Source organism: Syngnathoides biaculeatus, chromosome 6, assembly GCF_019802595.1.
Source record: "Syngnathoides biaculeatus isolate LvHL_M chromosome 6, ASM1980259v1, whole genome shotgun sequence".
Classification (NCBI taxonomy): domain Eukaryota; kingdom Metazoa; phylum Chordata; class Actinopteri; order Syngnathiformes; family Syngnathidae; genus Syngnathoides; species Syngnathoides biaculeatus.
The window spans coordinates 18,468,982-18,488,711 of record NC_084645.1 but is presented as its reverse complement, the minus strand read 5'-3'; the positions used below and the strand labels follow the sequence as shown (position 1 = coordinate 18,488,711).

Genomic DNA, 19,730 nt, shown 5'->3' with positions numbered 1-19,730 from the left:
TACACCAGAAGGGCATCAAGTTTAAAACCTGCTTAGAACAGGAATAGTGGACCATCAGACACGTGTAAGTCAAACTACTCGGAATTTGAACCTAAACTTTACGAGAAAAAAAATTAATGTAAAATTTGAACACACTCTGAAAACAACAAACACCAACCAAAGCAAAACAGGATGAATTCGGGGAGACAAAAACGGAGCTCGCACGTGTATAACCAAACATGACTTCAACTATGTGAATATTTTGACATAAAAGATTGTTAAAATGTCTTCATGTATGCATTTCGATAAACCAAAGAAGAAAACAATATGAGAACCACACAGATATGAGAGTGTGGACTATTTCAACTTGTAAAGCTTCTGGGTCGGTGTCCTGAAAAGCCCTATAAAAGTGGCATGTATTATTATATTTCAGAACAACATTTTAATTGCTAAAGTTGTATCTCTGGAAAAGTTTCATTCTACTCTCTGTTATTGGCAACATGAATTAAAAATCTGCGCAAACGCAAGGTCAAACAGTCTCCTTAAGTGGACGTTCCAAGGGTCAACTGTATGTAAATCAAGAGGCGATGTGTAAAGAATGGGAGAATTCCAAGACGACGTCTGGTTTGGGGAGACAGTTTGCCTAGTTTCCCAAAGAGATGTTCTGGCATGTCGGTGATCACAGACAACCTTTCAGCTCTAAATGACTTTGAATAGCAGTAAGGGGACAAAACAACGCTGGGCCCGAGCAAGGCAAGTGGCGCTGGCAGCGCTGATGTATTGTTCTGGGAGATGAGCAGGAGGCAATCACTGGCCCACTGCTAGCCACGTGCTCTTCACTGAGGTCTGCATGAATTATAACATTTCATTCTGTTATCTCTCATCATGCTTCATTACAGTCAGACAATTGAGTGCTGAGAGAGCACCACGCTCTGGGGTCCCCCCCAGATGCCCTCAGAAAGTGAGAGAGGGAGCGAGGGGCAGAAGGAGAGAATGAGAATCCCCGCACTTGCTACTGAAAAGGATGGACAAAAACACATTGTCCTTGGATTTAAAAGGGAGGCTTATGGCCGCTATGAAAATGTTTGTAAAAGAATGAATTTGCCCGCTGATGCACACTCAATGAAATGTATGCTAGAGAGCCCTGGAAAAGAAGCGGGAATTGAAAGGGACGGAATCTGAGGCAAATGACACTTGAGTGTTTTGAAAATAACTGACAGCTGCACAATAGGACACCAAAACAGGCTGCAATCTGCCCTCCGATGAAAAGATGGGGACTTGAATAGAGGTGTGACCAAATACATGCAGCGATACTGTCCATTCATAGCAGATGTGGATAAATAGACAACCGTGAAAATGGACATGAAAGGTGAAGTTTTGCTCTGATAAATGGACGAAAGAAATAACCACAAAGACGTTGCAAAACAATCAAGATCATCCCGTTTCAACCACATGAAAATCACAACTGCGGCCCAAGAGTCGAATTCGACAAATATCTGCTGATCTTGACGATTGGGTGCCGTTTGTCGCTTAAGTGGCGGAAGGCAACTTCTGTATTAAGTTACCGTAAATACTAAATATTGTATCCTGTAACGCAAGCTGACAGCAAATATTTACAACATGCGATACCATCAAAAACACTCAAGTCCTGATTCAGTCCGCCACATGATTTTATGTGGCTGCCAAGAGCGAATCATGTCCATCATCTTCCACAAGTTGTGCTCAAATCTGTACCAAAATTGTCTTTGGTAGTAAATACACGTCAAAATACTACTGTAAAAGCATTTTTGACTACCAACCCCCTTTTTACTGTCATTGAAAAAACCTTGACTTCTGATTTCAAAACTAGTCATCCATCAATTTGTCGAGTACATGTGAAGGGATGAAACATTTACATGTTCTCACTATCATAACGGCGCTCTGAGGGAAAGCGTAACTCAAATCTGGCGCACGACAGAAGTAAGTTTGACACCTCTGAAAAACAACCATTTGGATGTCAACCCATTGACCACATGGATTTAATGAACCTAGCAGCAGCTGGCTAAAAAAAAAAAAAAAAAAAAAAAGAATGTGTCAATGATTTTATTTAAATTAATGGATTCATCTCCAAAATGTACAGATGAATGATGCCCCATTGTGTCTATGCTGGTGTTCCTTGTACCCCGCCTTGGCTCTGTAAATTAGAAACAATTGTTTAGAAACAAAAGGAGACAATATGCTATTCAAGACAGTCCAGAGTGGTGTTCCCTGACCTCTTCCTCTGCTTCAGCCTGCTCCTCTTCCTCTTTCACATCACCCCCCGACCCCACCCCCCCACACAATGAATAGAGCTACACTATTATAGTTATGCAACTTTGATAACATCACAGATTTTACTGTATTCTGCTTACATGGGCATCGGTATGAGAACAACAATAATTCCAAACTCGAAATAAAGACAACAGAATGACCTTGCAATGTTCTTCAGCAATAATTCCCAACAAATATATTGTAGGACGTTATGTGTCTGACACATATTGTGTCCCTCCCCCCATACCGCCAGTTGTCTACCGAGCTGGAAAACTCATCTAGACAATTGTATTGTTGCACTGACGCAACTGTTCGGTAAAGTTAATGACAGTTTCAATTATCTCTTGAAGGGGGGGGGGGATGAAAAAGGCATAATGACAAACAATCTCAATCTCAAACTCTTTGTCAGACTGCTTATTGAAAGAAAATGGTCAGCAACTGCACATTTGACCAGATATTGAACATTTCATAACAAACTAAGTATATGCGAGCTTTTGAACAAAGTTGTATGAGATCTCTAAAATGAAGAAACTGAACTCTAGTAAATAAGCACTGTAATATTTTTCAATAAAAACGACTCAAGTGAAAATGAAGTCATGACTCAACACCGGACACGAACTATGATCAAATTACAGTATTTGTAAATATGTTTCATGATTTACTGTATAATTTGTTGCTACCTTCAAAAGACGTAAAGCACTTTTCTAAAGTTGCCTTCACCCATTCATACATTGAAAAGGGCAAATGGTTGTGACATGTCTTCACACTTATCATTTCGTCCTGTCCACCAAAGATGAACTGATGCATGGAGAGTTTTGCAGCACTTTTGTTCACTTCACCCCAGCGGTTTTAACAAGAGTTGCCCAAGAAAAGCACGTGGATCGGGGCTGGTGATGTGCAATGAAACTCACACTTGCAAAACAGGCATCAAGTAATATCTATACCTGCCAGTTGAGATGTCATGTTGTACCGGTACTTCTAAAGTGTATTTTCAAGAAGAGACAGGAGATGTTCCCTCGAAAAGACAAAGTACTGCTGAACCATATCGAGTTGCTCAATGTCTCATGACAGCGCCATGCCAATGTCAATTTCATATTTCTACTGAACAGATTCAAAGAATTTCACTGTTCGATTGGAAGAATACCAGAGTTTGTTTGCAGGTAGATTGAGAAATACTTCTGAAAGGTAATTGTGCAGGTGATGGAGTTCGACCAAGAAATTGAACCAGTATTTATGTCAACAATAGCATGTCCAGGGGATTTAAAATTAGCCACCAGAAATGATTCCATAACAAATACGCTCATAACCTTGAATAAACACAGTCACTCTTCATGACACCTCGGATCGTGCTGCTATTCTAATACAGGTGCCAGTGTGTTTGTGCAGAGGCATAAGTATCTGACCATGCGCATCTTGTCACTCACTGTACGCTGCCTAACACAGACATTTTCCATTCTGTCAAAGCAAGCAGTGAGCACACTGGCTCCTTCTAAACTCAGCAGCCACTTCATTAAATGACTTCAGACTGTTGGCAGAGTCAGTGGGAAAAGTCTATATTAACTGCGTGTGAGATCAACAGCGTTCCCAACAAAGGCCATAGTTGTTCCTCCACGCTGGGTGCTGCTCGGGGGAATTCTGGAGCCGATCAGGATACCTCTTTGCCGGGTCACGGGCCCCTAATGTGTTTCCCAAATGGTCTCGCTTCATCGTCTTTTCTTCTTAGCGCCTTGCGTACGTACGTACAGTACAAACATTCGGACTCAAACAGAAACATGCCCGACTTGTGTGATACGGGCATTGAGTATGACTGCAACTGTGCTGGCAGATACAAATTAGTGAGTGTGTGGGTTAGTGATGTACGTTGTCATCCATCCTTCCATCCATCATTTACACCACAGCTTTGGTGCTAGACTCAAAGACTGGGAATGACTCAATACCCTCAAAAACCTGAAAGCTGACTGCTTGACGTTTTTATTAATGTTTGGCCAATTTACAAGGCGTCTGGAGTGTACTGCATTTCAGTTCGCTGTATACAAAACTCAATCCAGCCCTGCTGTGACCACTCACGTTGTTTGGAGTCTCTATCTAGATTCACAGCAGGTAGCAGGACACATCTAGTACATAAAGACTCATCCAAAAACAATAGTAGTAATTTAAAAAAAAAAAAAGACTTTACTTGGTCCAAATCCTTTAGGAACATCGATATTAGGAAAATAGATGGATATCTGGATTATCCATTACGGTTACAAATGTTCAGATGACCAAGAGGAAATTGACGCCAACCTCTCCATCCACTGACCATGCCTTGTTAAATCTTTGAGCAAAACTGACCATCACTTCTTGTTACGGATATTGAATGCTCTAATTGGGAGAATTACGCTGCTATGTCGGTTGGAGTTTTATTAATTGAAGACAAATGGATAAGAAAACAGCCCGTGGTCAAGCTCAACATTTCTTAATGCATATATCCAGGTAAATGATAACAAGCAGGATCTTACCCAAAAAAGTAAAAGTTAAGAGAAAGACTGAGGACTTAGGCATAGAGGCCACACGTTCAGTCAGGCTTAGTTTTTGAGGCCTTGTTTTGGTCTGTGGTGACTTACATGCAGTTTGGAGAATTGATTTGTTGCAATTAGGCCAGTTAGTGCCATATGACTTCCCAAATGAAGTCATTCATCTTGACATGGCAAGGAATGGGGAGTGGGGGCATTTACCCTCAGGAAAGAGCTCAATTACTGCAATACTGAGAGGTGAAAAGTCTGTCTGAAGGTTAACAGTTACACTTCTACATCAGTGAAGAAAATAAGCACATTTAGTTGAGTAAAAACCACGTACACTCACTCTTACATATACAAAAATTCCAGTAAGGACAAGTCAGTATGGCTCTGGCGTTGAATCGATGTCACGCAGTTGCTATCAATGCCATGATATTTAGGGGGAGATTGGGTTAGCCGAGTGAGATGCCACCTCCAGCAGTTTGGAAAAATGCAGCAAGTCAGTGACGAGGTTGTTGCTTCACTTCCAGTTACACAGATGCTCTTTGCATGTGAGTGGTGGAAATTAAAAGATGAGTTTACTTTAAATACATGTTCTCCAGACCTTTAGGTGGTTTCGTGATAAACGAGAAGTCTCTGTGACAGTCCGAGGCCCCCGGGAATTCCATTAACACCGTTTGTCCGTCAGTCTTTTCTAAATGACAGTATTTGGCAATCACCTCATTTTGGGTTCTACGGTCATCAACAGGACTGTTGGTCTTTAACATTGCTAGCATCAGAAAGCACAAAAAGCCAAAGAACTCACACAAGAGGCATTCATCATTTAAAAGATCCTGGCAGTGAGTCAACCTCTACATTTTCATTTCATGCATTTTAAAATTTTAAGTAAGATTTTAGAAAAGTGTCGGTTGAATTATAAAAGGGTGCAACTATAGGCACGTTCCAATTTAGAGGTTCGACTGTATATTCATTCACAAGTGTTATTCCTCCTCCAATACAATAATGAGTCCTTGTGTGTTTACGAACTGTCAAAGACCAAAATCCTAATGACAATGTATATCAAAGTTCATCAAAAGTTCATCTACACAGGAAACTATTCATCGGAGAAGTTTACTTTGAATTCAATATGCCACAGTAAAAAAGAAAAAAAAAAACATCCACACGTCCAATGAGATTCCCAAGCTTCCTGAGCCATCTACCACATAACACCAATATTCAGAGCACAAAATGAAGGAATAACACCAAGAAACAATATGGCTCAGTTCTTTTCAGCATGGGGTTTCACTTCACTCCATCCTTTATATGGTAGATGACTTTGCTGAAAAGGAGTCTGTTTCTAAGAACCACCTTTTTTATTTTATTTTAAACTTTGCTTTCTCTCTATGCTGTGCGGTCCCTCTTACAAACACGAACCTAAAAGCACACATTCCCATCTAATCCACATCCATCCTCCATGAAAACACTGCGGACTGGTTTTCTTCTAGTGTAAACTTCTACGTTCGGGTCAGACTTTAGGGTCACGGGGCCATGTAGCTTGACTTCAAAGAGAAGAAGGACTATGCAGGAAGCTCCGAGTTGGTCAAGTCACACCTATGAGTGACAACCACTCACTCACAGCCTGAATTTGTGGGCGCTAAACAGTACTACATTCAATTTTTTTTTCTTCTTTGTGACATGAGATAACCTTGATTCTTGGTGAGTAGAATTTTTAACTATAACCATTATATTTTGTGAAAATAAATTAAAACAGTTCTTCTTTTAGCATTAGCGCCGATTTTCACACAGGTCTCCGGTAAGCTGGAGTCTATCCTGGGCCCACTTTGGGTGAGAGGCGGGGTTCACCCTAAACTGGGAACGAGGTTATCACAGGGACTATTGCTCCAATGTTTTGAAATACTGTGTCAAGTACTTTGCCAAACAGTACAACAATTCTAGGCCACAGCAACCCTCGACTGCAACACACTCCAAGAACATGATCAACAATGGATATCCACTCAAATTGCTATCCTATAATATTACAACAACATACAGTTGTTTTGATCATGGGGATGACAAAAACATTAAAGAGGTAAAATTGCAAATAATTCCAAAATAGCACTACTTTTGACTGAGCTTTGATTTGTTCATATAAGGAATTACATTTTACCAAAGGAGACAAAAGAAACAGAAATACTCTCTTTTGTCTCTATCTAAAACCTATATAAAGTGTATAAATCAGGCCCATTCAGCTGGAGAACTCTGGGTCACAAGTGGGAGCAGACTGGCCTGCAAGTCCATTCATCTCACACACACACACACACACACACACACACACACACACACACACACACACACACACACACACACACACACACACACACACACACACACACACGTCCAAGCGAGGCATTCCCCCCCCCCCCCCGACTGACTAATAAATATAAAATTTATGATTATGTGTAGTTTTGTTGCTCCTGTGTATTTCGGACAAAGGAAACGCTTTACAACAAAAGACGAGGTTCACATTTTAGGACATGGGAGTTTGGGGGGGGGGTATTGCGTGATAGCATGAAAAGAAATGTGACTAGCAATTTAAATTTAGCTCCTCAACTTCCCTCAGAAAGTCTGACACTTGTCCAGCATCCTTATGAAGAGTGGGAAGAGACGCTTTCCCATCTATGATCAGAACTGTTCCGCCATCTAGTGGTAAAAAATGAAAACGGCAGTTGTATTAAAAAGGACCACCTTTAGTGGGACGGTAGGCCTACTACTGGTTGATTAATACAAATAGCTCCACTTCCCTGTGACCCTGAGCAATAGCAAATGGACTGATGGACAATGTTTCGTGATATCACATCACAATACAGTACAGCACAGACAACAGTTTGACAACACTGCAGTGTTATTACTATGATACATTATTTCACCAGTGGAGTGTGGGTATTTTCATTACACCAGAGACTATGCATGATTAAACTACAATTAAGTTGTTTGTTTTCTTGATTGTTTGTTTTTGGGCAGTGTTATGTGCCATTTACAACCAGTGTAAAATTGACGTCAGTAATATTCCTCTATCATAAAAAGTTAAACGATGAAATAAAGTAATAAAATATAGTTTATATAATAAATTAAGAAACTACATTGGAATCTAGTACTGTAATATCAATTTCATCACTCTGGCAGCTGCTTCAAATTTAACTAAAACGTTTTCACATAGAACATTTTGTTGCCGCCAGAGTGCAGCATTTTACCATATGAATGAAACCCAGGACGTACTCTGGAGGAATAAAAACCGATTAAATACCAATATTTTCAAGGCAACAACAGCTACAATAAACCAGGAAATATTTGGTATAATTGTGATAACATTTTTTACATTTCAACTTGCAACAATTTGAAGAAACCAACCCTTGTATAACTCTTGACTTTCTTACTCTGACATTAGCTTATTGCACCACTGTAACTTTTTTTTGGGGTGGGGGAACACAGAGGAAACCATTTAATTTCCAGCACGAAAACACTGCAGCACTTGAGTGCCTTAATGAGACCAAGACCAAAGATCCCTGATGTTTAATGTATGCTTTGGAAATGCTAACCATACATATACATAATCCCAAAAAAATGGCTTGAACCCAATCAACAATAAATTTGTTTTCACCCTAGTGCAATATTTTTCATAAATAAAAAGTAATTTTGGAGAACTAAAATATTGTACTGGCCAAAAATTCAAGAAACACCTCAAATGTTGAAGGAAATGTAACCACACTACCCATGCATACATCCATCCATTTTCAGCCAATCGCAGTATATCCCTCCACCCATTTTCTGAGCCGCTTATCCTCATGTGGGTCGCGGGAGTGCCTGTCTCAGCTGTCATAGGGGAGGAGGCAGGGTACACCCTGAACTGCTTGCTATGGAGACAGACAACAGTCACACTCAAATCACACCTAGGGGCAGTTTAGGGTACCCAATTCATGCATGATTTTTTTAAGATGTGGGAGGAAACCAGAGTTCTTTCTTTCTTTCTTTCTTTCTTTCGGCTTGTCCCGTTAGGGGTTGCCACAGCGTGTCATCTCAGTTGAACGTTGCCTGGAGAAAACCCATGCAGGCACGGAGAGAACATGCAAACTCCACACAGGCAGGGATTTGATAGTCTTCAGAACTGTGAGGCCAACAATCTTAACCAGTCGCTCCACCGTGTCGGCTCATAGGTTATATTAACATATGAACTCAGTTTCTTACAGGAGTTTAGACACTAAAAAGAATGACACCCGACCACTAATCAGTCACACTGTCTTCTTGCTCATTGGGTGTTTCCACCTCCACCTAACCCTACTGCCCCCACCCCCATCTACAAATAAACACATTATTTTACTGATGTTACATTACTTGTAGTCAAATAGCTAGAGTTGGAGACTGTCTAAAATTTTGTTCTACTGTGGATTTAACCCTTAGTCCCTTTGTCCACTCTGTCCTTCTTTCTGTCTCCTAAAGCCCATTTCTGTCCGGCTCCATTTTTAATAACCACCACAATAATCAAAAAATATGCAGAGGGAGGATTTCAAACTGCACGCCAAAACAGTTCCAGCACAAAAAAGTATACAGCTCCAGTATTCACCAAGGCCATGCAGCTCAACATGACAGGTTAGAAAAAAGAAAAAAAAAAGACTAATATTAACAGACCGTTTTCAGTGAGCGTTTATTTTACAACAATATAAAGAGCAAAAATACAAGACTTACAACCGTAAAATTGGAATCCACTGTCAGCTTACTGCCTTAACCTCACACTAAAGGGAGGTTTCAGCCCTCATTAACTTTGGCCCTGGAGAAGCAATTTGTTCAGCACAATTTTATCCAGCGCACTCCAGATGAATATTTGCATTGATCAACGACAGGGGCAGAGGATTGATCCATTAATTGATCAATTTTTATTTTGTTACACAAATACTTCCTCACCAAATTAACGTTAAATGCTGTGTCAAAACAGCGCTGAAAATGCCATTGGCAGGAATACAGCACAGCCTGCTGTCACCTAACATGCGTCTTAAGGGAACTGCACAAGTACTGCACCAATCTGTAACAGCTTAAAGAGATTTTTTAAAAATTAAGCAATGTCACATTGTGAAGAAAATCAAGTGTGTGTTTTCTGCACTTATACTGTTATGTGTGGAGTACTTGACACAAAGAACACAGTAGACCACACACAAAATTATATTTCTACCAACAATTACACCCCCCCCTCCATTCCCCTCGCCAAAAACAGTTTATTGTAATATCAAAACTGATCTGTGAGAGGCAGCCGTGTTCAACAGGGGACTCAGAGCGTACTAGAAAGTACAAAAATAGAGTAAGCATAAAAGAAAATAGTGAAAAGCTACAGCTAAATGTCACCAGATAATGTAACAGTTAGCCTAGCCACAATGTCTGAAATAAGTATTTAACATGTCACCAATTTTCTCATTAAATATGTTTCCAAAGGTGCCACTGACATAAACATTCCACCAGTTGTTAGGAACGACCCAAGTAATCCACATACACAAAGAAAGTAGAAACAAACAAGATGAGATATTAAGTTGTATTAATAATGTAAAATGACACAGGGAAAAAGTATTAAATACGCCAACCGGTATTATTGAATACCTTGTACAAAAGCTTTTGTTTACACTGATAACTTCAAGATGCCTCCTTTATGGAGAAGCCAGTCACATGATTTGCTCTGGTGGGTTTTGGGCGCATTCTTCCACACTTTTCTGTTGCTTCTATGGACTTTTGATTGGATTGGAGTCAGGTGATTGACTGGCTCTTAAGAATGTCTGGGTACATTAGCCCATTCAGTTTTCCTTCAATAATGTGGAGTTTACCAGTACCATTTGCTGAAAATCAGCCCCACACCGTCATGTTCCCACCTCAGAACTGCACTGATTGTATGGTGTTCTTAGGGTCATGTGCAGTGCCATTTCTCCCAGTATTTAACTGGCTTGTCCAAATGATGTTCAGCAAACTTCAAAACAAGCTTTGACATGCCCCCCGCACAGTTGGTGCCCTGACAATTTGAAAGACGGGGCCAAGGTCGGGCATTATATTCCTGCACCCATGAAGGAATGCACCTTTCCACCACAGATCTTACGTCTGCTTCACTCCACATCCGATGGAATATCTAGATATTCATTTCAAGCTTTGCATCTCCATCCATCCATTTTTCAAGACGCTTACCCGCACGAGGTTCATGGGACTGCATGAGCCTAACCCGGATAACATCGGACGAATGGCAGACTAAACCCTGGACTGGTCCCCAGTCAGTCGTGGAGCAACTTTTCGCCTCAATCTCTACAACATCAAAGGTCTACCGACATCCCTATATATCTTTTAAAATTGATATTGCGATGAAAATTGTGTATATTATTATTTAGTTCAATGTCTATATAACAAAAAAAAAAATGAGCAGAGAGCGTGTCATTCATGCGCAAAGTTGCGGAAGTCTCAGTCGATATCCCAGTGGCAGTCATGTTGCCTGCAACGTTATTTACAGCTGTCACACTTGGACAGTCACCACTGAAAAGATGCTGTGCCACCTGCTATGGGAGACAACCAAAAGAGATTTTTTCTCATCTTTCCGATGCTGCTTCTGAGATGGAAGCTCTTTTTGAAGAGGAGAACATCTCACAAATGAGTGAAGTGACCGGGGTATTATTACCCCATCGTTTTGAGCCATATTTAGATGATATGCCGATCACTTCGAACTAACAACAGACTTCCGACAGTATGTATGACAGTATGTAGCGTACACAGGAGGAACCATGCCGGGTGAAGGAACTACTTCAGGGGTGCCCAGACACCGGTGCCCGGTATGGGGGAGAGTTCCTTTCTCCTTCCTCTCTTTTGTTACGTTTTGAGAGAAGTTTTATGCCCCCCCCCCAACTATTATATTTTTAGTAACTCTACACACACCTGTAATCTAGTCCTTTGCACCTGTTCAATCTATGTTTCATGACGAACCAGGTCTTTTGGAAAAGTGTGAAGAGTGAATCCATCCTCCCGAGTGTTAGAGCAAAATCCAGCAATACAACGAGACGCCATTTTGGCTAATACACAGGAAAAAACAGCTACTTTCCCCCCAGTACAAATGGTATAAATGCACGAACCTGCCAGTGTGGGTGTCTGTAAAAAATGTCACTTGCTGCTTCTTCTCCAAAACGAATGCCTTGAGAGGATTTTCATGGTAGGAGATGCAAAAATCCATATACAACAACATCATAAACATGTGCTGAAAAAACGGATGGGTCCATTCTGGCTGAATATTTTTAAAAATTAAAAACATACAAAAAAAATCATGCTTAACGTGTCGGTAGACCTTTAAGGTTTGTATTCATTGTTAGCTAGCTTGCTATCATGGATTCTGGCTTATAGTGTAGCGCTCCCTCACAGACCGGTTGAGTGCTTGTGTTAATCACTACTGCACTAGTTCAATATTTTAAACATGACTAAAACGTTAGCAATGTCTTAATGTTGTCATGACTTTCTCTTGGTGACTGTTTAGGGTGAGAAATATGTAATGAATTCCAGTTACTGTGCACGTCTCACCTTACTATTAACGCCTTAAGAGCGCAGTTGTCAGTGTGATGAGAGCACAGAAATTTACCACACCGATTGTCATGTTCATGTCCGAATAGGTGCAAGTGGGTTGAAAATTAGGTTTGTCTGCACCCTGGCAAAAACCGCTGTTAGTTACATGGTGACATTTTTTTCCTTCCCAAGTTCTTATTACAGTAATGTTTTTTTTTAATCTCTTGGCTATGTCAGACAGTTGCTTTATATACTTAATAAAAACACTGTAAGAATGTGTCAGAATAGGTGACTGAATAAGGTAGAAACACATTTTACCGTTTATTGAATTGTCATGTGGTAATTTATTGGAAAAGATAATTGAATAAAGACAAACAACTATATGCACTCTCATATACACAAATAAATAGTGCTATCTCATTTATAAACAAATCTGCAAAGGTGACCCAAAATCCAGTTACCAGTAAAATGGCAAAAAAAACTAAAAATATTGCAAGCCGGTGCCGGCAATATACACAACATGTCATCCGTAAACCATGTGTTGTGGCTTTACCAATGTGCAGCCACGCACTGAGTTTAAAGGGTGTCCAGACGTCCGGTCATTCAGTTCTTGTTCTGTAGCATATTTGCTGTTCTCCTCAGTCTGTTGTGCTTATTGGAACTCCTTGATACCCAATTCTATAATCCATTGGAGCAAATGATTTAGAACTTGTTCTTTCAGTACAACACTATTTTGCATAATTAAATACACAAATTGGCCTTGGCAACACGAATAATAAATCAAAGCACTTCCACGAGACTGACAAAATGATCCAGAAACATGGATTAACCTTATTATTTTTCTCACCCATCAATGCTCATTTTCAAGTTGCTACATGCTCAGCTGGAAGTTCACAAATTTTAGAATGTAAAACAAGGGTGTCTCACGTAGCGGCAACAGGTAACAATTTGGCCACATTGTGTTTGACAATGTCACACATTACTGTTATGTAACTACTCGATTCCTCTGACAGTGACGTCTTTGTTTCGACTGCTATCACACCATGAGATGTAAAAAGCGTTCTCACTCTCATTAAAAGTGGCACCTTTGTAGCACAACTCCATTGTGCATTTAACCCGAGCCAACCACCAAAACACAGCAAGCCGGTGACAGGAAGCAGTGACGTCAGTGCACTTGTTGTTTGTCCTCGGGGGCAACTCAACCTGAAAATAAACTTTCATGTCAGTGCGAGGTACCTTCCTTTTTTCAAGAAGACACTCAAGTGAAATTTTAGATCTTATATGAGACACTTTCTTTGTGGCCATCAATATCAGGTTATTCTCTAAATGTAGCACAGCATTATGTTCCTTGGAGGTAAACGTGCATCATCAATGCCAGACTTCTTGTAAGCACTGACGCACTGCACATATCTTGGTGTGAATATGTGAACTTTGTAATTACATTAAAAATGTCAAAGAAAAAGCTAAAAAAATACATGTACATTTTAAGTGATTTTGACACTGATTAAGTGAGCTTCGGGATCTTGCGCAACAACATGAAGGTTGGCTGCTTCAAATCTGAGTTCTGAATCTGAATTCAAAATTCATGTGACTTTGGAGGTAATCATCGTGTCCAACTCTATTTTTGCCTCCGTGTGACTGACTACACAACATTGCCTTGTAAATATGACCCTAGACCTACAAACGTCCACATTGCTAATAAAATCCTTACAACACAATGAATTAGTTTTGTTTATCTCACTAGCAGTCTAAACTGGAAGCTGACACATTTTAAAGATAAAAAAAGGTATGAACGACAGTTGTTAAGAGTTCGAATTATGCTTGACTGAGAAACGCTGGTGATATTGGAAATTGTTGGTGAAATTTAAAATTGCAGGACTTTGTTAAACCTTGCAGCTCATTACAATGCAGCAGTGGTTAACATCATGCCCAACATTTCTTGGATTCATAGTTCAAATCTTCCTGTGTGCATTTCTGATTCCACCTCCTCACTTGTGTTGCTTTTCTCTGAGTACTCCGGGTTCTTTTCTTCTTTCCAAATTGCCAGAACATGCACGTGACTTTCATTGATGACTACTGTTTGTTTATGTAGTGTGATTGGAGTGCAAATACTTGTCTACACATGTGCCCTGCAATTGGCCGGCGACAAATTCCTCACCTCCTGCACAAAGCCAGCTGGGATAGGCTCCAGCTCACTTGTGATTTGTAGTTAGTGTGTTACTTTTGGTGTAAACAGATCATAAAGCAGTCAGGAAAGAGGAGGCATAAAAATGACACATTCATTGAACTCATTCACTCCGTATCATTTCTGTTAAATTGGCCTGTCTTCTTTGAAAAACAAATTCAAAACAACTTATTTACCACCAATGCTCTAGGCCAGCGAGCACTGGAGATGAATGCTATCAAAGAAGATATGACTAAAACCCTTAACAGCAGCAGAGAAAACACAAAACCTAAAGAGAATAAACAAGAACAGTAGTTTATCTTACTCAACCTAAAGACTGCTACACATGGCCAATGTACTCCTTAAATGTAACTCCCCCTTTTTACATGAACTGTGAATGAGCTCATGAATGCACATGCAGTTTTCACAGCATCTGAATTTCTGCCAAAAGTCAAAGGCGACAGGAAGCTTTTCCCTCCCCCTTTTCTCCCTCAGCCCTTCCTCACTGGGATGGGCTTGCTGGGGGATCTCATAACATCCAACGTTGATGTTTGGCACCTTATGAGTTTTGCCCACATCCGTTCCGAGTGAAAACTACAGTGGAGCAGCCTGCTCGAAGTAACACCCAAACACAGGAGCGGATCCACAATGCAACAGCCCAATTTTGGCACTGCACCAACAAAGGCTTGCGTAACACTGATGTAGCCCAGCCTTACTTTGTGAGTGCAGAGGGTGAAAATGTACAGCTAATTCTAATGACCATACTAGCACAGTACTTAAGGAATATGCACAGATATTGTGCCCCCCCAGACCACTTTTACCCACAAAGGTCCAATCCCAATAAGCATCCTACCTCCAACTTAATGTAACATTTGCAACAATTTAGCACACTGCAATATAAAAAACCATAAGAGCATCTAGCTGATATCAAGCTTATGGTCTGTGTACTAATACACTATTTGTGGTCACTACTAATACAATTTAGCACACTAGTAAAAGACAAAGGTGACAATACTAGATGGACGCGTCTTGTTTTCAACTACTGGTACCACTTTGGCATATTTGTTATTTGACCATTTATTCCTCGCCACTAGGACAATTTTGGCAAATTAGTTGGATAACAGTTACTGGTGAGGTAAAACCAAACAATTTGACAACTGTGTGCACATTTAACATTATATCACATTATAAAAGTCAACTACTGAAATCCAAGCACTTCAATAGTAGAGTAGTGCACAGATGTCAAAATAGTCTTAGGTTTTGCCTTACTCGCATGCAGATATGTCATTGTGTACTTTTTTTTTTTTTTTAATAAGAAAGCCTTTTTACTTGTCCATTGAATAGTCATTCTATGAAGTGATATTGTGCAATAGTACAAGGACCTTACGTTGGAATTCAAGGTATCAAATCAATATTTCTATATTATGAGGTTTCAAGCAGAGTCATCATCGCCATTATTTGCATGACACATATAAACAAAGCAATGCAATAACATACGTTATGTTTGTGGCGTTAATTAATTACAGTATTGCACAGTATAAGCACAGTATTGCACACTTTTAAAGCCCTAAAATCCTTCTGCACATTTGGTACTTAAAAACAAACAAACAAAAGCGTTCGCGACAACTAAAGCTCTTGTGTGTGCGACATGAGAACCACCGCAGCGGAATTTAACAACATTTTAGAGTTATGTTTTGAGTAAAATACGTGCAAATATCCAGCAGCGCAACCTTTCGTGTCAGCTGCTTGTAGGAGTTTTGCGCCTCTCCTTCATTAACAAATCACGAGAACACACGCACACACACACACACTTACATACATATACACGCGTCTCAAACGCTAAATACACGCGAAAAAAAAAAAAAAAAAACGTAATGTACTTACCACCTTTGTATTTTTCGGTGACGCAGACGTAGCACCTACTTCTCTATTTTCCTTTGATGTTTTCGTTTTCGTGTTGGCCGTGAAGACGTCGAGCTTTAAACCAGCATGTCAGGCTTGTTTACAACTTTTGTGCGTGAACTGCGATTGGTCTGAGCGAGCTCAGTCGACGCCCCAAAGCTCAGTCAATGGGCCGAGTCTCAATCCTCACTTCCTCCTTTCGCTTCTTTCGCTTCTTTGCGGGGACGCAAGGACGCACACTCGGAAGAAAGTAAAGTGGCTCCACGCAGCGAGAAACTCGACTGAAACTACATCAAAATTTCACTTTTAACAACCAAATATCATATGTAATTAAATGGGTATTAAATATTTTTTTTTTCCCAGAATACACTTTGAGCAGAAATTTTCACATACGACTTTTACATTTGTTGAATAATTTGCTTTTTAAAATTTATTTTACTATCATTACATTTGCCATTATCTTTGGTCTTTAATCTAGATACATGGTCGCTCTCTGTGGTATACACGCCTCGATTGAAAACAATGACAGAAAAATTATATTTGCATTTTTTTAATGACACACTTTCTCAACTGCTTATCTTCATCAGGGTGGCCATTGCTCTGGAGCACGAATCCCCAACCTTTTTGAAAGTGAGAGCTTTTTTCTGAGGTACAAAATAATGTGAGGGCCGTAACACGTTGCCACACACTTCTGAAATAGCAAAAATGTTCAAATGATCTCTTATGTCTACATTAAAACACATAACAGAATAACTTGGGAATCACAATGTCCCATCACTATAATGAGCTATTTTTAGAATAGGCCAACAGGTTGCTCATGTGGTCCTTGGAGGCACTAAATTGGTGACCTCTGAACTGTACCATAATTATCCAAGCTGACTTGTGGTGGGAAGTAGCGTTGCTTGCACCAGTCACTGCCGCAGCCAATTGCAGGGCACAGACAGACGTTCACCCTCACATACTCTATATGGGCTATCTTCAATTAACCTGTTGTGCCGACTCTGTGATATGATACAGGATACCTGCGACTGGTTGGCAACCAAATTGGTCAGGTCCATTTGGACACTCCGGAAGTGGCAGTTAGCCTCAGGAAAAGAGAATAATTAAATTCACTGCATGACTACGACTGTTCCTGCTTGAGTATGAAAGTCAGAACAGTGAAACGTCCAAGATGGAACACAGCGTCATTTTTGGTCAAATTTTGACATAAAATTAATCAGTTCTATTTTAAAGGAGATGGAACTTGGAAGAGGTTGTTTTCCGGAATATCCAATTCAAAAAACAATTTTACTTTTCACTGTTCTCTTCACTGCTCATCCTCACTAGGATGGCAAGCTTGTCAGAGCCTATCCCAGCTGACTGGGCAAGAGGCGGGGTACATCCTGAACTGGTTGCCAGCCAATGGCACGACACACATCGACAAAATTCATTGTGCACTGTTAAAATGATAAACTTGGTAAAAATAAGTCAATCGTTAGTAGTATGCAATTATAATGAAAACAAAAACTGAAGTCATGTATATACACCTTGAAATGTGGTGGCAGATTACATGCCAGCCCGACTTTCATAACAAAGCCTTAGTTTTGGAGTTTAACATCGCTAAATCATTCCATTACAGTGTTTTTAATACGAGTCAACAGGAAAGCAGGAAATGTGCTTGTGAAAACAACTCTTCGTAGCCTCTATACTGTGGTGGCGCTGGAACAAAACAATTTGCTCGGCATGAAAACACTTCATTTTAAAGAACAAAAAATTGGACAATTTGACACAATGCATCAAACACAAGGGTGTTTAGTATAGGTTTTGTGGATTATTTTGGATGCAATTGTTGTGCAATGAGGTACTTTGCACAGCATTGCAAGAATACTGTACATCATAAGGCGGTTAAAGAAGCCACGGTCAGTTACCACTGCATTGTTTTTATATTTGCTGCTTGTTTCTCATACCACCTTTATGATGAAATTATGACTATAGCATTCTACTTGTTTGGTATAACCTCAAACAAAGTACATTCAATTTCTATCCCTATTATCCTCATTTGGGTCGCAGGTAAGATGGAACCTATCGGGGGTGACCTTGACAGATCGCCAGTCAATCACAGCTTTTCAAGCATGATTTATATAGTTGTATTCATACCAACTGTATGTTAGTATTTTGGGTATTAATCACTATTATTTACAGTGACTTTACTCTGACAACTCTCCTTGAATCTTGCATCACACGTGCGATGTTTCTCTAAAACCTGTATGTACCATTCAGCATTAATGGTGCCTTTACAGATGTGTACGTTGTCCATGCCATTGGCAGTAACACTGCCCCATACCATCACAGATGCTGGCTCTTGAACTTTGCGTCCAGAGCTGTCCGGATGGTTGTTTTGGTTCCTCTTTGGCCCGGAGGACACACCGTCCACAATTTTCAAAAACAATTTAAAATGTGGACTTGTGGGACCATAGAATACTGTTCTACTTTGCATCAGTCCATTTCTGACAAGCTTTGGCCCAAAGAAACTGGGTGTTTCTGGGTGTTGTTGATGAATGGCTTTTGCTTTACATAGTAGAGTTTTAAAGTTGCACTTACGGATGTAGTGCTGAACTGGATTTACTGCCATTGGTTTTCTGAAGTGTTCCTGAGCCTATGTGATGATGTCCTTTACACATGGATGTTGGTTTTTGATGCAGTGCCGCCCGAGGGATCGAAGGCCACGAGCATTCAGTGTTAGTTTTCAGCCTTGCCGCTTACATGCATCCAGATTCTCTGAACCTTTTGAACCATGGATGATGAAATTCCTAAATTCCTTGCAATTGTACATTGAGGAACATTGTCCTTAGACTGTTCGACTATTTTCTCACACACCTGTTCCCAAAGAGGTGACTCTCCCCCCATCTTAACTTGTGAATTACTGGGCAATTCAGGGAAGCTCCTTTTATATCAAATCATAGCACCCACCTGTTCTCAATTACCCTGTTCACCTGTGGAATGATTGATATATGTTGTGTCATTTGTTGAGCAAAATCTTTGTCCTGTTTTTTTGTACAAATCATCACTGGTCAAAGTGTTAGTTTTTTTTACACAATTATGTTTTAATTCGTATTTATTTCTCAGTACATCTATTAACAACTGCCACAGCCTGGAGAGTTACTATGCGTGTGCTGCTCAACACGAAGAGATTGATAACAGCAATACATGATATTCTCAACACAAAAGCATGAATACAAGTAAGATACACAAGCAGTAAGCTTAGAATAGAGGAGAGGACAAGCAGTTAGTGTATATATGTGTGTGTGTGTGTGTATGTGCGTGTGTACATGATATTGACGTGTCGTCATGCGTTTTTGAGGGGATACTTGTATGTGGAA

The 19,730-nt window shown here is 40.1% G+C and overlaps 1 protein-coding gene across 3 annotated transcripts in view; it reads right to left on the bottom strand.

Annotated features, from left to right (window-relative positions):
* The window catches only part of ccnd2a (cyclin D2, a), a 185,184-nt gene extending 168,656 nt beyond the window's left edge, over positions 1–16,528 (bottom strand). For all 3 annotated transcript variants that reach the window (XM_061822928.1, XM_061822925.1, XM_061822927.1), the window contains exon 1: positions 16,354–16,528. The gene's annotated coding sequence lies outside the window, so the exon portion shown is untranslated. The remainder of the gene's footprint in view (positions 1–16,353) is intronic.
* Between the last annotated feature and the right edge of the window lie 3,202 nt (positions 16,529–19,730).